The sequence below is a fragment of the Nycticebus coucang genome, chromosome 14, assembly GCF_027406575.1.
Source record: "Nycticebus coucang isolate mNycCou1 chromosome 14, mNycCou1.pri, whole genome shotgun sequence".
Classification (NCBI taxonomy): Eukaryota; Metazoa; Chordata; class Mammalia; order Primates; family Lorisidae; genus Nycticebus; species Nycticebus coucang.
The window spans coordinates 89,312,844-89,331,895 of NC_069793.1; the positions used below are offsets into that span (position 1 = coordinate 89,312,844).

The 19,052-nt window shown below is 37.1% G+C and overlaps 1 pseudogene; it reads right to left on the reverse strand.

The window, feature by feature from the left end:
- Nucleotides 1-5,246: 5,246 nt before the first annotated feature.
- Nucleotides 5,247-18,530, reverse strand: LOC128564547 (prothymosin alpha-like; annotated as a pseudogene).
- Nucleotides 18,531-19,052: the final 522 nt, after the last annotated feature.

The following is a 19,052-nucleotide window of genomic DNA, read 5'->3' on the forward strand; positions in this document are numbered from 1 at the left end:
TGACTATGGGGTTTTTGTAGATGGCCTCTATCTGTTTAAGAAATGTCCCACCTTGAGCTGTGGCTCAAGGAGTAGGGCACCAGCCCCATATACCAGAGGTGATGGGTTCAAACACAGCCCTGGCCAAAAACTGCATAAAAAAAAAAAAAAGAAATGTCCCACCTATGCCTATTTTCTTAAGTGTTCTTGTCAGAAAAAAGATGCTGGATTTTGTTGAATTAGGTTGATACTTGCTTCATAGAACCCTTAGGGAGGATTCCTTCCTTCTCTATGTTTTGGAATAGGTTATACAAAATAGGTACTAGTTCTTCTTTAAAGCTTTGGTAGCACACTGTGTGAAACCATCTAGTCCACAGCTTTTCTTTTTTGGAACATTTTGTATTGTTGATGCAATTTCAGTGCTTTAGATAGGTCTATTCAAAATTCTAATTCTTTCTGACTGAGTTTAGGAAGGGGGCATGATTCCAGGTATTGGTCCATTTCCTCTACATTTACACATTTCTGAGCATAGAGTTTTTGTAGTAATCATTGTGGATCTTTTACATTTCTGTGGTATCTATTATTATTTTCCCTTTTTAGTTTCTGATTGAGGTTATCAGAGATTTTACTTTCTGTGTCCAGTTAGTGTGACCAAGGGTTTATCAATTTTATTAAACCTTTCAAAGAACCAACTTTTTGTCTCAATGATCTTCTGAATGATTCTTGTTTTCTTGATTTTATTTAATTATGCTCTAATGTTGTCTATTTCTTTTTGTCTGCTAGGTTTGGGATTGGATTGTTCTTCCATTTCTAGTTTCTTAACGTGGCTCATAAGGTTGTTGACTTGCTCTATTTCTGTTTCTATATAAAGGCATTTCATGCTAAAAGTTTGCCTCTTAGGATTGCTTTTGCAGGATCCCACAGGTTTCAAAAACTTGTGTTTTCATTATAATTTTGTTTCAGAAATCTAATGATATCCTTCTTAATCTGCTTCTTAACCCAGCTGTCATTCAACATAAGTTTATTTAGTTTCAATGACTTTAAGTGGGTATGAAGATATCTGTTGTTGTTGAATTCAACTTTTATTCTGTGATGATCTCAGAAAATACAAGGAGTGATTTCTATTCATTAAATTTGTTGAGGTTAGACTTGTGTCCTAAGCTATGATCAGTTTTGAAGGATGATCCATGGGCTGATGAAAAAATATATATATTTAGGTTTATTAGTATGAAATACCAGACTTCAGGTTATACTGTAAATCTACAGTGATCAAAACAGCATGCTACTGGCATAAAAATAGAGATACAGTTCTATGGAATAGAATAGAGAACCTAGAGATGAAGCCAACCACATATGGCATATGGCTCTCTGATCTTTGATAGATGAAACAAAAGCATGCAGTGGGGAAAAGAAGTCCTATTTAATAAATGGTATTAAGAGAACTGGTTAACCACATATAAAAGACTGATATTGGACATGCATCTATCACCACTGACAGAAATTGACTCTCTCTAGATGAAAGATTTCATTTACGACACAAGACAATAACAATTTTAGAAGAAAGTTTGGAGAAAAGTCTTAACAAAATTAGCCTGGGAAAAGATTTTATAAAGAAGACCCTTTGGTAATTGCAGCAACCCTAAAAATAATTAAATGGGACATGATCAAGCTAAAAAGCTTCTGTCTAGCTAAGGGTACAACAACTAAAGCAAATGGACAGCATTCAGAATGGAAGAAGGTATTTCCATTCTACAAATCTGACAAAGGGCTGATAATTAGAACTACAAAAAACTAAAATTAATCAACAAAAAAAGATCAACCTCATTTGGGCAAGAAATTTGAACAGAAACCTCTCTGAAGATGACAGACAGATGGCCAATAAATACGTGACAAAATGTTCATCATCTCTAATCATCAGACAAATGCAAATCAAAACCTCTCTGAGATATCACCTAACTCCAGTGAGAATAGCCCACATCACAATATCCTGAATCTGTGGATGCTGGAATGGATGTAGAGAGAAGGGGAACACTTCCGCACTGCTGGTGGCATTGCAAACTACTACACAACTTCTATGGAAAGAAGTATGAACAATTTTCAAAGGGCTAAAAGTCAACCTTCCGTTTGATCTCACAATCCCATCACTGGGTATCACCCAGAAGTACAAAAAATCATTTTAGCACAAAGACATTTGCACTAGAATGTTTTTATTAAGCTTTATTCATAATTCCCAAGTCATAGAAGCAACCCACGTGCTCATCAACCCATGAATGGATCAAGTATATCATGGAGTTCTTTTTGGCCATAAAAAAAAGATGGAGACTTTACATCTTTTGTGTTTTCCTGAATGGAGTGGAAACACATTCTTCTTATTAAAGTATCACGAGAATGAGGGGAAAAAGTATCGAATGTAGTCAATACATATGAAACCAATATATGAACAACTATATGCCAACATGAAAGAAAAACACAAGTATAGCCAAGCAAGGTGAAGGGGAGAAGAGGAATGGGCAGAAGAGGGTGAGAGAAAGGGAGAGGGGAGGAAGGAGAAAGATTGGCGGGATCTCACCTAATGTGTGCAATATGAGGGTGTTCAGGCTTAGCTACAACTCGACCTTTCCATTAGAAATGAAGACAATATAACCTAAATATTTGTACCTTGGTATCAATATGAAACTTTAAAAAGTAAAGAAATAAAACAAAACACATCTTCAAACTCAAGCTCCTAGAGTATGCTCCTTAAAAAAGAAAATTCTGAAGCATCAATTATACTTACATTCATAATTACTGTAAATAATCATTTACCAAACATAAGCAGGATATAGCCAATTTTTTAAAAAGTAACCATTTAATTGAATGCACAAAAATGTCTTGGACATGTGTATGACTTATCTGAAAAATAGAAATAGAATGTATTTTAGCTTTTAACATTTTCTTCACAAAAAGTTAATTCACCTTCAAGCCAAATATAAATTGTTAATTGTTTTCATTGGGGAACATATATTAATTAGAGAGCATATAGCATATAATCAAGTCATATTAAAGAGTGAGGAAATAATTACCAATACAAGAAACTTTAAAACAATTGTATTTAATAAAAGACTAAAATTTTTGCATGTATTTGAATAGCTGAACTATGCTAATACATTTTGGGGGTAAAATGACTCTTTAAATCTATGCAGAATAAAATGAAAATTTTAAAGACATTATTTCTTGTAAGGCAAATTGATATCAGATCACTTGAAGAATGTTAAAATATACATCAGCATCAGATTGTTTAACTATGAGTATTGGCACAGAAATACCAAACACAAGTACAGAGGGGTACAATATGACCAATTCAAAAGAGTGAGTCTTAGTTTATATTGCATTCTTGATTGCTGAAATCACCGTATTTATAAATCAAAGGAGAAAATTATTTTTACACATTGAAAAGCTAAAATGGTATTTGGTAACCTTCATATTAATTTATGATATTATTTTAATAATATAGGAAGTTATTTTCATTAAGCAAATATTTTTTAAAATATGTATTAAGCATGTCCTGTTTCACAAACACTTGGGTTTACAAGTAAAATACTATGTTTTAGAATGATATTTCAAGATCATATTTTTAAGTATACTATAAATTCAAAGTGGATGTTTCTGCAATATTATATCTTAATGAAGTTTTTAATATATATCACAGGTCAGCAAACTTTAGCACCTAACTTTTTTTATTTCAAAGGATTAAAGAAGTTATATATATATATATATATATATATATATATACATGGATACTTTATATAATGCATAGATCTGCTAAGTCTGAGCTTTTGTATGTCCTTTATCAGAATAACATTCATCGTATACTACAGGTGAACTTTTATCCCTCCAATCCTTCCCTCTTCTTAGGTTTCCTTTTTTCCATTATTTTTTAATCATTTAGTATTTGATTTTCCATTCCTGAGCTACTTCATGTAGGGTAATGTGCTCCACTTCTATTTAAATTGCAGCAAAAGGCCTTATTTCATTCATTTTTGTGGCTGAGTTATATTCCACGATGTGTGTGTGTGTGCGTGTCTTGCATTTTCTTTACTCATCAGTTAATGAGCTCTTCGGTTGATTTCATGTCTTGGAAATTAAGAACTGTGCTTCAACAAACATTTGAACGCAGGTCTCTTTTTGATAAAATGGATTCTTTCCCTTTGCTGGTATCCGGTACTAGGATTGCTGGATTGAATGCTAAGACTACTTTTAGCTCTTTGAGGAATCTGAATAATCTCCACACTGTTATCCATAGATGTTGTACTAATTTGGAGACCCACAAACAGTGTAGAAGTGTTCCTCTCTCTCTGAGTCCATGTCAGCCTCTATTGTTTTTGACTTTTTTTTTGTCAAGTCTTTTGTACATAGATCATAAATACATTTATGCCCATTTCAGTGTGTTGATTATTTGTACAAATTGGAGTGCTGACATCATACTAATCAGCATAGCTTTCATCTCATTTCCCAATTATAGCATTAGGACATTTGTGTTCTACACATGATAGAACCAACTTGTATTTGCAATGTGCTCCATAGTTGTGGTCCCCCTACTATTCCCTACTATCCCTCCCACCCACTTTCCACCATTCCTCGCCCTCCCTGTCCCTCCTTCATCATAGCCTAAAGTTGTGTTTCATTTTTCATATACAAGTGTGAGTTATTATAAATTGGTTTCACGCTAGTACTGAGTACCTTGGATACTTTTTTTCCATTTCTGAGATACCTTACTAAGAAGAATATTTTCCAGCTCCATCCATGTAAACATAAAGGAGGTAAAGTCTCCATTTTTTTAATGCTGCATAGTATTCCATGCTATCTATACATATACCACAATTTATTAATCCATTCATGGGTCGATGGGCACTTGGGCTTCTTCTGTGACTTGGCAATTATGAATTGAGCTGCAGTGAACAAACTGGTGCAAATATCTTTATTGCCAAATGATTTTTGGTCCTTTGCATATACACCTAGAAGAGGAATTGCAGGATCAAACAGCAGGTCTACATTTAGATCCCTGAGTGTTCTCCAAACTTCCTTCCAAAAGGAACGTACTAGCTTGCATTGCCACCAGCAGTGCAGACTGTTCCCTTTTCTCCACATCCACGCCAACATCTATTGTTTTGGGATTTTGTGATGTGGGCTACTCTTACTGGAGTTAGATAGTATCTCAGAGTAGTTTTGGTTGGCATTTCTCTGATGATTAAAGATGATGAGAATTGTTTTTTTCATGTGTCTGTAGGTCATGTGCCTGTCTTCTTCAGTCTCTGCTTCTTGATACCAACATCATCGTCCTCCTCATGTTCAGCTGCCTGTTGGCCTGTGGCAGGCTCCGCTACCTCATCTTCATCTCCACCCTCTGCTTCACAGTCACCTTCTTCCTTCTCATCTTCCTCTCCATCCTCTTCCCCTTTGTTGCCTACCTCATTGTCAGCCTCCTGCTCCCCATTTTCCTCATTAGCAATCCCATTAGCAGGCTCTTCCATTCTCTGCTTCTTCCACAACTTCCATCTTCTCCTTTAAGTCCTTGATGTGATCTTAGAACTGGTGTCCACCAGTGTGTATTCATTTCTTTTCCCTACTTTAATTTTTTTTTTCTTCTCTGATTTGAGTTCTGTGTAGATTCTAGATATTAGCCCTTCATTAGATGTACAGTTTGTACATTTTTTCTCCCATTCTGTAAGTCATCTATATACTTTGCTGATTATTTCCTTTGCTGTGCAGAGCTCTTTAATTTAATTCTCATTTATTTTTGTTATTGCTGTATTAGCTGTGGTGCAATCTCTTCTATTGTCTAGAAGAGATATTCCTATGTTTACTTCTATAACTTTCATGATTTCATACCTTATCTTTAAATCTTTTATCCATTTTATCTTGAATTAATTCATGTACAGAGTGAGAAATTGTGGTCCTGTTTCATTGTTCTGTATGCAAATATCCAACTTTCCCAGGACCATTTACTGGATGGGGCATCTTTTCCCCAAGTATGTTGGTGTGCGCTTTGTTGAAAATCATTTGATTTTAGGAAGATAGATTTATTTCTGTGTTCTTTATTCTGTTATATGGTCTATACTTTTATATCAGTACCATGATCCATTGGTTACTATATCCCGTAGTGTAATTTGAAGTTAGGTAATGTGATGCCTCCAGATTTATTATTTGTGTTTAAGATAGCTTTGCCATTTTGACTCTTTTTGGATTCCAAATGAAGCTTACAATTATTTTTTCTAGGTCTGTGAAATCAGACTTTAGTTTTTTTATTGTATTTGTACAGAATCTTTAAATGGTTTTGGATAGTACTGACATTTTAATGATGTGATTCTTCCAATTCATGAACCTTGGATGTTTTTACCTTTGTTTGCATCATTTATGATTCTTTCATTAGAGTTTTTTAGTTCTTTTTGTAGGGATCTTTCATTTCCTTGGTTAAGTATATTTGTAGATATTTTATTTTGTTTGTAGCTATTGTGAATGATATTGACTTCTTGATTTGACTCTCGGCTTGACTGTTTTAAAAATATAAAAGTATTACTGATTTGTGAACCATAATGTGGTAACCAGAGATTTTGCAAAAATAATTTATCAATTCTAGAATTATTTCATGGAGTTTTTAGGGTTTTCTAGATACATGGCCATATAATAACTCAACAGGGATAATTTGACCTCCTCTTTCTCAATTTGGACAATATCCATGGTTTCTCTTGCCTGGCTGCTCTTGGTAAAACTTCCAATGGTATGTTAAATAGAATGATGCAAAAACACACCCTTATCTTGTCCCAGTTCTTAGAGTATATTGGCACCTGCCCTGGGATGCTAGTGGTTGGTGGTGTGAGAAAGACCAATGGAAAATTATTGGGAAAAATATAGAGAATAATAGACAAAGACAAAGAGATAATTTTAAGAGCAGCAGGGATTTGGGAGGTGGCAAACCCTTATTTGCAAGGCTTCCAGTATGCTGCCCTGAGCTCAGGCTAGCTCTGTATTTATTTCATACATCAGTGTTGCAATCATAAATCTCATGAAAGCAAGGCAAACAATCCTGTCATGGTTCTTGCTACACTTGAGTTGTTATTAACTAGACTAATTGTACAACTAACTACATTAATTGTATGGACTTACTTGCTACTTTTTATTGTTTTAAGATATTTACAATCTTAACATAAACAGGGGTTGGCTGACCCACAGTCACAAATCACAGATGTGATTTTTTTAATACTCTCAAAGCCTTGTGTCCAGACAGATAGACTCCTCTGGCTAAACTAAGGTGACAGAAGAAAATAAATATTTTGTCTCCTTATCTGGTCCAGAGCAATTCTCATGCTCAACAAGGTTTATACATTTACATTCTTCACCTCCCTGAAAAGCACTCTCCCAGAGCACACAGCCCTGCCCTACCAGAGAAGGGCCACAAGGGCTGTGGCCATAGCACTGCAGCCTGTGCCGTGTGGCAGATGTGGGGGGAGGGGGGCCAGCTTCAGAATACTAAGTGGATAAGGTCTTGCACTTGGCACTCAAAGCCAGGAATTTCCTCCCAAATCTACATTCTCCTATTACTGTTTTCCATTCTCTGCAACCCTATTCCTAATTTAATTTCTAATCTACTTACAACTAATAATTGAATATTTATTTCAAGCTTATAAAATCATTATTACTAGTAATGCAAGCACATCAAGATAGGATTCTCATGTGCTCTCAAATACACCCGTCATTGGAGGGAATGCTTTCTCATTTTCCCCATTCTGTATGATGTTAACTGTAAGTTTCTCATAAATGACTTTTATTCTTTTGAGGTATTTTCCTTCCGTTTTTGGTGGACTTTTATCAAAAAACAATGCTGTATTTTATCGAATGCATTTTCTGCATCTGTTGAGATTATCACATGTTCTTCGTGTTTGCTTCTGATTATGTGGTGAATCACATTTATTGATTTGGGTATGCTAAACCATCCTTGTATCTGTGAGATGAAACCCATTTAATCATAGTGAAGATGTGCTATTGAATTCAGTATTTTTTTGAGGATTTTTACACCTATGTTCATAAGTAATATTAGTCACAATTTGGGTGTTTTTTTTGTTATACCCTTTCTCAGCTTTATTATCAAGGTCACGTGGACCACTCTCAACTGCCACCTGTGCTCACTCCGGACTTCTACATAGCAGCAGGATCTGTGCCTCACACCTCTTGTAAAAGAAGGCCCCACTGCATGGAACTTCCCCCTTTCTTTGCCAAGGTCCCTTCAGCAGCATGCCCACTTCCAAGATGGTGGTAACAGCATGCCCAGTGCAATTGGCTGGGGAGTTGGAGTCTCCTGAATATGAGGTGCCAGATCAATGAGAGGGGTCCAGGGAGAAGGGTAAAGTGGAGGGGGGCAATCACCACCTTCCAAGGTATTATTTTGCATATGGATATCATTATTGCATTTTAGAGTGACCCTATTAACCCATAACCATAAATAAAGGAATTAAAAATGTTTATTTTTATTTTTTTTTTTTTATTTTTGAGACAGGATCTTATTCTGTTATGGTGGGTAGAGTGCCTTGGCATTATCATAGCTCCCAGCAAGCTCAAACTCTTGGGCTCAAGCTATCCTCAGGTCTCAGCTTCCCAAGTAGCTAGGACTACCAGCTCCTGCTCCAATGTGCAACTAATTTTCATATTTTTAGTAGAGACGTAGTCTTAATCTTGCTCAGGCTGGTCTCAAACTCCTGAGCTGAAGAGATCCACCCACCTTGGCCTCCCATGCTAGGATTATAGGCATGAGCCACCACAGCTCATGCTAGGATTATAGGCATGAGCCACCACAGCAAGCCTAAAAATGTTTATATGGATATGGAATCATTACTATCCTTATATAATGCACATCCTTATTTTTCTCTTAACAATTTGGCAAAAACTTGCACACTATACATGGCAAAATAAGGAAGCTTGATGCCACTGCCTTGATTTATGCTCATGTCCCAACAATTTTACCAACATTGCTTTTGCCCCATTGGTGTAAATGCTACCACAGTGAGAAAAGCAAGTAATGTCTTAAAGTTACTATGAAACTTGTTCTGACAATGCAGTCTTATGAGAGTTTCTTGGAGATACCTGGAAGTTTGCAGAACATACTTTGAAAACCATTTTTCAAGTGGAACCAATCTTCTTTAACAATACAACACATGGAAGAAATAGGCACTTTGACAAAATTCTGAGAAGTCTTACATCACTTTCAGGATGGGGATAGCTTATATATTTCTAGTCAAAAAAAATCTAGGTTTGAATTCTAGCCATAATACTTAGTAGCTCTCTGGATTTAAGTATCTATTTAATCCTATCTTTTGCTTTTCCTTCATCACTTAAAAAATTGGGGGGGGGAGGCGCTTTAAGAAAAACTGGGAGGCGCTTTAAGAAAAACTGGGAGTACACACAAATGTATACACATACACGTAATAACTGGAATACAGAAAATTTCTTGCAAATAGCAGTTTCCAGTACTCTTATTGTTGCCCACAAAGCATATGATTAATAATATTGTGTAACTTTTGATTCTTTTACCCCACAAATTTTTACCACATTTAGTAAGATAAATTACTGATGAATGTAGTAGCCTTCAATAAAAGAATCAGTTTTAGTATATGGGCTATGATAGGTGATTCATTCTAAAGATAATAGCACTGGGAAATTAATGCAGATAGAATTATATTATTCAACACTTTGAAAAAAAGAGAATATTATCCTGTTTCATCATTGCCTATCTTTTTGGGGGATCATCGTTTCAATCACTGACTTTTGTGAATAACTGTGACCCATCAGAATAAAATGCCACAGGAGTTTGAGAGATAATTTGCAAGTCTATGACACTACAAGACAGTAATGAGAGAAATGGGGACATATTTCTTATTTTAGGGAAGTATTCTTCACATATAAAAATGACGAGCTGTTGCAAGAATTCCAGGAGAACTGGATTTTTATCTTTGTCCTACATAAAAACCAAAACTGTAAAAATGAGAATAGTACAGACATATCAGGATTGGGCTTACATTCTGTTTAGACTTATTTTAGTATCTATTAGAATTGAAACAAGAATGTGGAAGAAGGTAAAGAATATTTGGAGCTATAGTGAAAAGGCTATCAACTTTGGAGTCAGAGAGGCTGGACTCATGTTCTAGCTTTTTGAAAGGTTATCGACTTCCGAGTCAGAGAGGCTGGACTCATGTTCCAGCTTTTTGAAAGGTCATCGACTTTGGAGTCAGAGAGGCTGGACTCATGTTCCAGATTTTATTTAATCCAAGTGTTAAAATAGAGTTTCTTAACTTCCTTAAATCCTGTATTACTCAACTGTAAAAGGATTGTAAAATAATTTCTTCATGGTGATTCTGAAGAATGAAATAAGATAAACAATTTAACATCAACAATATTCACATGTGAAGTGAGTGTTCACTAAATCATAATTTATTTTCTGCTTATTCTATAATTATTAAGTTGATGAGAAATTCAATTGTATAATTATAAAGTTGATAGAAACTCAATCCTTTCCTAATATATAATCCCGTTGTCCCTGTTTATCTATCCCTGTCCACTTACAAAGTTGATTGTGGAATATAAAATTTCCACACTTCTTCCAAAAGTGCCATCGATTTGGCCAATTCAACAGACTTACATAACAAACTCAACAAAAAATAATTTAATAAAAATAATTGTTTTCTTGATAAGATTCTTTCTTGATAAGAAAACAATTAAGAAGTTACATTTGTTTCACTTCTTGATGTATTTACTGTAGGAAGAGCATCTGACTCATAATGAGTCCTCACTAAATGGTTTGTTGATGACTGCTTTGAATCAAATAGGTGTTAAAAACTGTGTGGAACAAAATTATTGCTTCACGCCTACCCCATCTTGTGAATGTTAATTCACTATATAAGAAAAATACCTCTATATACGTGACTCCCAATGTATTACTTAAAGCAATCTATTATTCCAAAGATAGTACATATCTGTAACATAATCTATAGTTATCAATTATACTCAGCAAAATTTATTGAACACAAATTCTGTATTAGACTCTATGCTTAATAGACATCAAATCATTTGACATACGGGCTACATGAGGGTATCAGAATTAACCTGTTACATAAATACCTGTAAGGCCTCAGTCCTTCTATTTTTTTTAGAGTAATGAAAATATAATTTTATTCCCTTTCTTCAGTGGTAATAAAATTGGAGAGTGTGTTCCACACTTCATAGCATAAAGTCCCTTTTATATGGATGAGGCAATATTGTTACTCTACTGTGGGAAGAAAATGTAAGTAGGAATGCTGAAACTAAATTAATCTGATAAATTTACATCACTAGGAGTTATGATTCAAGTTATGATTAGTACTCAATCCAGTGTTATTTGCTAGACTTAATCTCTTTGCTCCTTAATATGCCTCTATATTCCTTGAGGCACAGTTTCTGACCTAATGAGAATCTCAAATAATTGTAATACACTGAAAAAATGTTAACTTTATTTTAGACATTAATTCTGGAAATACTTGAATGTTTATGTAATAAATGGTTCTTAAAATGAAGGGAAATTAATAATGTTCTTGCAGATAACCATAGAACAATAGTATCGATATAAAAGCAATGGCTATGATAGGTTATGTACCAGGGCAGAAACTTCAATTTCTATTGAATAAGAAAACAATTCTTCCAGAAGGTATCTACTCATAGCAGATATACAAGTGATAATCATAATATTTCAAATTTGTAAAAATAACAGTGACATTGAAATATGTTGACAGTCTATATTTCAAATAGAGGAAAAAGTGTGTAATTAGGCATACAAATATACACACTATGCATGTGTACATGTGGTTCAGTTTTGTCATGCATGAAAAAGGTTGAAGATGAAGCAAGAAAGTGAGGTGGAGGTCAAACTATGAAGGGCATTGAGTGTCACATAAATGGAAATTAGATGAAAAGTCTCTCAACAGACTGTCTTACTTCTCAGATGTTTCCTAAGTATAAAGAATACCTGACAAGATTATATAATCAAAGTCACTCTGTTGTAATAAGAATTTTTTTAAAAAAGTATTCTATAAGAGTTCAGTCATTTTAAGCCAAGTTTAGATTGAATTAATTTATTTTAGAAAGTGAAGCTCTGCTAATTAGGTTTAGCCCTCAGGCTTATGGCAAATTGTCAATATGGATTCTAGTGTAGAAGGCAAGGGACGCTTTATTGTCTCGCCTTTGGGAAATATTACCTTAACTGCTGAATTGCAGAAAAGTTATCATGAGCTTCCACCAGCCTTTGGTGGACAATTAGAAAGAAGAGAGCTGTGATAAAACAAGTAGATTTTATATCATGCTAAAAATTTACAACTCCAGGTGTTTTTCTAATAGCAGGAATCTCAAAATATTCTTAAACCACAGAGAAAGCACTTTAGTAAAATTGTTAAGGTACAATAGTTTTAAAACTAAGCCTTAACATTTTGAAAATACTGTATAAAAAATAAGTGGTTTCACCCTGAAAATTATTTACTATAAGTGGATAGTGTGAACTAAAATAAAATCTTAATCCCCCTAGATAACTAAATGGACCCCCTCTTGGATAAGGGGACCCTAGAAATACCTTAAAGCTGAGTTTCTGAGCCTTGCAAGGAAGGTCAGACCATCTCCTCATGTTCCCCTTCCTTCCTGGAGATATCCTTTGTCACTCATTCATAGGCCTAAAGCTACAGAAAACAAAACTTAAAACACACCTGCAGGTCATCAATTTACTTAATTAATAACTTGAGATAAAACATCCCAAGCATTTTTTTTAGAAAAAGATCGTTAAAAAAAAATCAACTAGAAATCAAAGAATCTTTACAGCCAAATATAACCTGAAATGCTCCTCCTCGAAATGTTCTGGATTTTTTTTTTTTTTTTTTTTTTTTGCCAAACCAATGTATGCCTTCCATGTACTGATTTATGACTTTATGTATAATTCTTATCTACATGAAATTTATAAAAACAAACTAATCAACTGCAGCATGACCACCAAGGCATTTTGGGCATGCCTCTCCAGGGCATGGTGGTGTAGCTGGAATCTTTCTCTCTGCTGAGTCCTTGGACTAGGAGATTTGAAGAACGAATCCATGGACCACCATAAGTCCACCACAAGTAAGCAAGAGGATAGATTTTATTGACAGATATATATAGAAAAAAAGTCAAAGCTTTCTGCATGCCAAAGGGGGGGCTTCCAGAGTGAGTAGCCCATGTGAGGCTTCTGTCAAAGGGTTTATATATAGCCTTTCCTACCCTTTGAAACCAGAATTTCTTCCTCAGTAGGTTCTTGGTCTTGGGGATTCGAAGAATGAACCCATGGACCACAGATCAGTGGTAAAACATCTCAGGCTGCTTTGTTCATGATCTTGTTAGAGCCCAGAGGGTGTGTCCCAGAAAAGGCAGCCTGTTTGTGCCTGGAAATGAGGGTCTGATTTCTGAGCTCACCTGGGCCTAGAGAATGAAGAAATCCCTGTCCAGCCCTGAATGGTGGAATTCTTTATCACTTTCAGGCTGGGGAGTTTGAGGAGATGGAATGAACCCATGGACCACAGATCAGTGGTAAGACAGGATTTTTATTAGGCAGAAAAGAATACAGAAGAAGTAAAAAAAAAAAAAGGCACCAGAGCCCTGGACAAAGGGGAAGACCCAAGTTGAAAATCTCTCACATGGGTCCTTTGTCTAGGGGTATATTTTGTCTGAAGATTTCCATTTTGGCTAGGATTTGGGGTGAAGTTTAGGTCTTTGCAGTTTTTGTCTCAGGGAAGGGATTAGGGTTTGTGCTCCCTACTCAAAGTAGAACCATCCAAAAACCATCTCAGGCTGCTTTGTTCATGATCTTGTTAGAGCCCAGAGGGTGTGTCCCAGAAAAGGCAGCCTGTTTGTGCCTGGAAATGAGGGTCTGATTTCTGAGCTCACCTGGGCCTAGAAAATGAAGGAATCCCTGTCCAGCCCTGAATGGTGGAATTCTGTATCACTTTCAGGCTGGGGAGTTTGAGGAGACGGAATATCACAACTCTTTGGCACCAGGGCCTTGAGGGCAGAAGTTAATTTTAAAACTGCATTTGTGTAGGAATGTGTTCATATTTTGTTTAGACTGTGTTCTCTGTTCTGGGAGTGGTAGCTTAGGTTAGACACTGGTCATGATACAGGATTCCACCACTCAGTGCTAGACAGGGAGCCCCCTGTTCTCTAGGCCCAGGTGAGCTCAGAGGTCAGACCCCCATTTCTAGGCATAAACAGACTGCCTTTTTGGGATACACTCTCTGGGGTCTGATAAGATCATGAACAAAGCAGCCTGTGACGGTTTTTTGGGTGGTCCCCCTCCCTCCCCTGTGGGTAGGAGCACACACCCTCATCCCTTTTCAGGGACATAAAATCCTCTAGATTTAAGACCCCTAGGTAAAAGAGCCCACATGGTGGGCGGTGCCTGTGGCTCAGCCGGTAGGGCGCCGGTCCCATATGCCGGAGGTGGCGGGTTCAAACCCAGCCCCGGCCAAATTAAAAAAAAAAAAAAAAAAAAAAAGAGCCCACATGGTGACTCCTGAGAGAGTTCTTCAGTTCTTTCCCCCTTCCAGAAGCTCTGGTGCTTTTTACTTCTACTGTATTCCTTTCTAACTTCTAATAAAAGTCCTATCTTACCACCGATCTGTGGTCTGTGGGTTCATTCTTCAAATCCCCGAGACCAAGGACCTACTGAAGAGTGAAATTCCAGTATCAGTCAGACTAACTTGGACCTGCTCAGGCCCAGAAAACATGGTTGAGCTTGTTAGGTCTAGAAAACAAGGTTCATGTGCAGCCTTGAGCAGGGCAGGAATTTATATCAGTGGTACATATTTGGCTCAAATAAATACCTTTAAATTATTTTATAGAGTTTGTGGTTTTTATTTCCACTGAAAGCTGGTACTCACTATGTACTTTGCATACTCATAATGATTTATAGGCCCAGCACCTGTAGCTCAGCAGCTAGGGCACCAGCTACATACACGGGAGCTGGTGGGTTCAAATCCAGCCTGGCCAGCCAAACAACAATGACAACTACAACCAAAAAATAGCCAGGTATTTTGACAGGTACCTGTAGTCCCAGCTACTTGGGAGGCTGAGGCAAGAGAATGGCTTAAGCCCAAGAGTTTGAGGTTGCTGTGAGCTGTGACACCATAGCACTCTACTGAGGGCCACAAAGTGAGACTCTGTCTCAAAATAAATAAATAAATAATAATGATTTATAAAATTACAAAATGTAAACTGTGCCCAGCAAACTAAATGCAGATATAAGAAACTATCTTCCACTCTGCCCTATAGATACAGGATTCACCTATTCAGGGGTGGACAGGGATTCCTCCATTCTCTAGGCTCAGGTGAGCTCAGAAATAAGATCCCCTTTTCCAGGTACAAACAGGCTGCCCTTTCCAAGCCATACCCTCTGGATTCAAGCAAGGTCATGAACAAAGCAGCTTGAAACATTTTGGATAGTTCCATTTTGAGTAGGTATCACACAGCCTAATCCCTTCCTTGGGATACCTTGCCCTAGTGGAGGAGGGACTGCATTTTATTCATTTGTTAATGCACTCGTTAACTTTGAAAAGATGTTTTCCATCTACCAAGTCCTAGCCAAAAGTGTACTATGTACCCCTAGAAAAGGGACCTGTGAGAGAGACTTCCAACTTAGGTCTTTCCCCTTTGCCAGAAGCTTTGGTGCTTTTGACTCCTTTTGTATTCATTCTGTCTGATAAATCCTTTCTCACCACTGATCCTGGGTCCATGGGTTCATTCTTCGAATCCCTGAGACCAATGACCTGCTGAAGAGGAAATTCCAGTAACACTATTACTTTATTCTAACAGATGTACTTTATTATTTCTAGCTGTAAATTTCAATCAAGTCAATCTTGGATAGTGATCACTTGTTTTCTTAAGAAGCAGCTGATCTACAAAGCCCCTTGGCCTTAATAATAGGTCTTTTATTATCCTTAATGCCTCATATCTCATAATTCTTGAAGATGACTTAGTTCCAAAGTATTGGGCTCATATCTCATATTTTTTGAAGATGACTTAGTTCCAAAGTATTTGCGTACATTTTGACCACGGTATTAATGATACAGGTTTCCCTCACTCAGGATTGGAAAGGAACCCCCCATTCTCTGGGCCTGGGAGAGTTCAGAAATCAGATACCCATGTTGAGACCCAAACAGGCCACCCTTTTCAGGCCATAACCTCTGGGAAGACTGGAAGATTCTGGGCAGCTCCTGGGAGTAGAGAAAATATACCCAAATTTCTTGCCTGGTCAAAAACTGTAAGAACTGCATTCTTGTGCTAATTTTAGGATTATTTTCTGTCTGAAGACCTCTGGCCAAATGTGACTCACTTCCCAAGACTCCCTGCCTGAAGGATAGGGAAAGAAACATTTAAACCCCCCAGACTGAAGACTGGGGGGCTTCCCACTTGCAGGTTCTGTTCTCTCTCCTTTAACTTTGTTCTTCTTTTCTTATCATGCTAATCAATCTTTCTCCCAGTCAGTAAGCTCTCTCCTATTGATTCTTCTGTGCTCTGTAGCTTCATTCATCCAACTCCATTCATCCAACCCCATTCAACCAAGACCAAGAACTTGGCCTAGAGAAATTCTGGCAACATTAGGTTCCTTCAGCTTTGTGTATATCTGTCTTTTATCCTACTATTTTAAATTTATATTTGTGTATGTCTTTCTTTGAGTCGCTAGACATTGCCCTAACCAGACTTTATTCATAATCATTACCTTATGTTTTTTTATTGTTGGAATGATTCTTGGGTCCAGAGAAGTTCCAGGTTACTTTTAAGTAGCTATTTATATGTCAGATTAGCAAAGCAGGCTTTTCATGTTTTTTTTTTTTTTTTTATCTAAGGACAGATTTGAAGAAGAGATGTTTGTATTTATACTTAAATCAAATTTTATATAAACCTATTTAATCAAGATTAATTATATAAATCACCTGGAATGCTTAAGAAAATTATTCATAAGTTTGTGGGTCAGAATTTGAGAAAGGCTGCACTGGGCATCATTTCTTCTTATTCATGCAGAGGCAGCTGGAACTGGAGTATCTATTTCCAGTTGGCTCAGTTCATTCTCTGGCTTCCCTTTTTCACTTGGTATCCTTCATGGTCTATTCCAGTGCCTTAGATTCTCACATCATTGAGGTCTCAGAGTGGTCAGATTTCAAACATGATCTCTAGCTTCCCCCAGAAGGAATATTCCATGTGGCCGAAACAGAAGCTGCAAATTTTCTATAAATTAACCTCAAAAATACTAAAATGTCCTTCTAGTGCATTCTATTTGCCACTCCAACTAGCCCAGATTTAGGGGAAGAAAATACTCTTCATCCCTAGATGTGGAAATAACACACACATACTCACATGAAGAAAACTGTTGACTGATGTCTGGTCTGAAGGAGAGAAAAATAAGTTGAAAAAAAGTTATATAAACTGCTTTGTCATGAGGCATAAGGTAATGAAAGAACATATGGAAGACGGAGTAATAGCTGAATTGGAATTCTTAAGTATAAAATAATCTATGCCAATAAGCAAATTAAAAAACCCAAAGCCCCACAATAGCCAGCATAATATTAAAGGAGAGGGTAAAGTTGGATGACTTTCAGTAACTGACTTTAAGATATTATGAAGCTACAGAACTGAAAACAGTGTGGCATTGGGGAAAGAATAGACAAATGGCTCAAAAAAGGAGGACAGACAACCCAGCAAAAGACCAGCAAAAGTAGTCAACTGATCCTGCAAAAATGAGCAAAAGTAATTCAATGAAAAAAAAAAAGTCTTTCATAAACTGGTACTGAAATAACTAGATATCCACAAGCACAAAAAATGAATCTAGATCAAGACTTTATACAATTTATGAAAATTAAATCAAAATAGATAATAGTGCTAAAGGTAAAACATGTACTATAAAGTATATATAGGTATTTTCTCTGAAAGAACATAAAAAATCTAGGTGACGTTGGGATTGGTGATGACACTTTAACACCAAGAGGAGGTTGGTGCATGCAAATGGCTGAATAGAGATGTCAGATGTTAGTTTTCCTCAAAAAGAAGCAGCAAAGTTACACGCCAATAAGTATAACTCAAAAAGTATATCATAGGGAGTGTGTAGTAATCTAGCAAAGAACTCACGGCAGAAACTGTGAACACAGAAAATGAAGAAAGCAAGAGGCTGGCAGACATTGACAGGGAACTGGGATTTTCCATTTTGTTGAAAGGGTTAATGAAAGTGTTTTTAGTTCCCCAGCCCCTGTGACAGCTCACCAGTGTCTAAACTGTTGGCATCTAGTGCCAAGCAGACATTTGACAGAATTCTTAAGGGAATTATACAAGATGACCAACCCCTGGGGGGTTGCTTGCTTGGCTCTCAGGCTCAAGCTGCCATTGTGGGCGCCATACTCAGGGTGCAACTGTTGAGGGACTGTGTCCTGCTCAGGAAGCCAGAGCACTTGTATCTTCACATCTCCTGAGCCTGAAGATACCCACTGGCACATGCTCAGATTGTAGCAGTCACATAGGGTCAGCATGACACAGGGAAGCTAGTGTTCCAAGGGGTCTAGTCCTCAGGGAATGCTACTCATAAGAGAAGGGATAGTGCAGCATACCAAGAGGGCACTCCTCGGGACAAAGGAGATAAAACAACCTCCTTTCCTGTGCTCAGGATGTCCCTTCTGGAGGCAGAGAACAACAACATTGCTTCTGTCAGACACAGGGCACTATATCTGGCTCTGCAAAGGAGGAAAGTGATTCCTTCCCAGCAACAAGCAGCTTCAGTGTTTGGTCAAGTAACTGAAGAGAGGAACTTCTTATCTTTTCCCCACCCACTTCTGTGGACACATCCATGGCTGGTCTTGCAGGAGGTCAGCATAAGCATTCCAGAAAGTGGCCATTCTAAGGATATTAAGGGAGGTGCATCCCCACTGTCAGTGTGCCCACAAGGGCTAGGTATGCACAAAAGGGGGGGGCACCGCTCCCTCTCTACACAGAGTGGCAGCATTCCTGCAGCAGAAAACAGG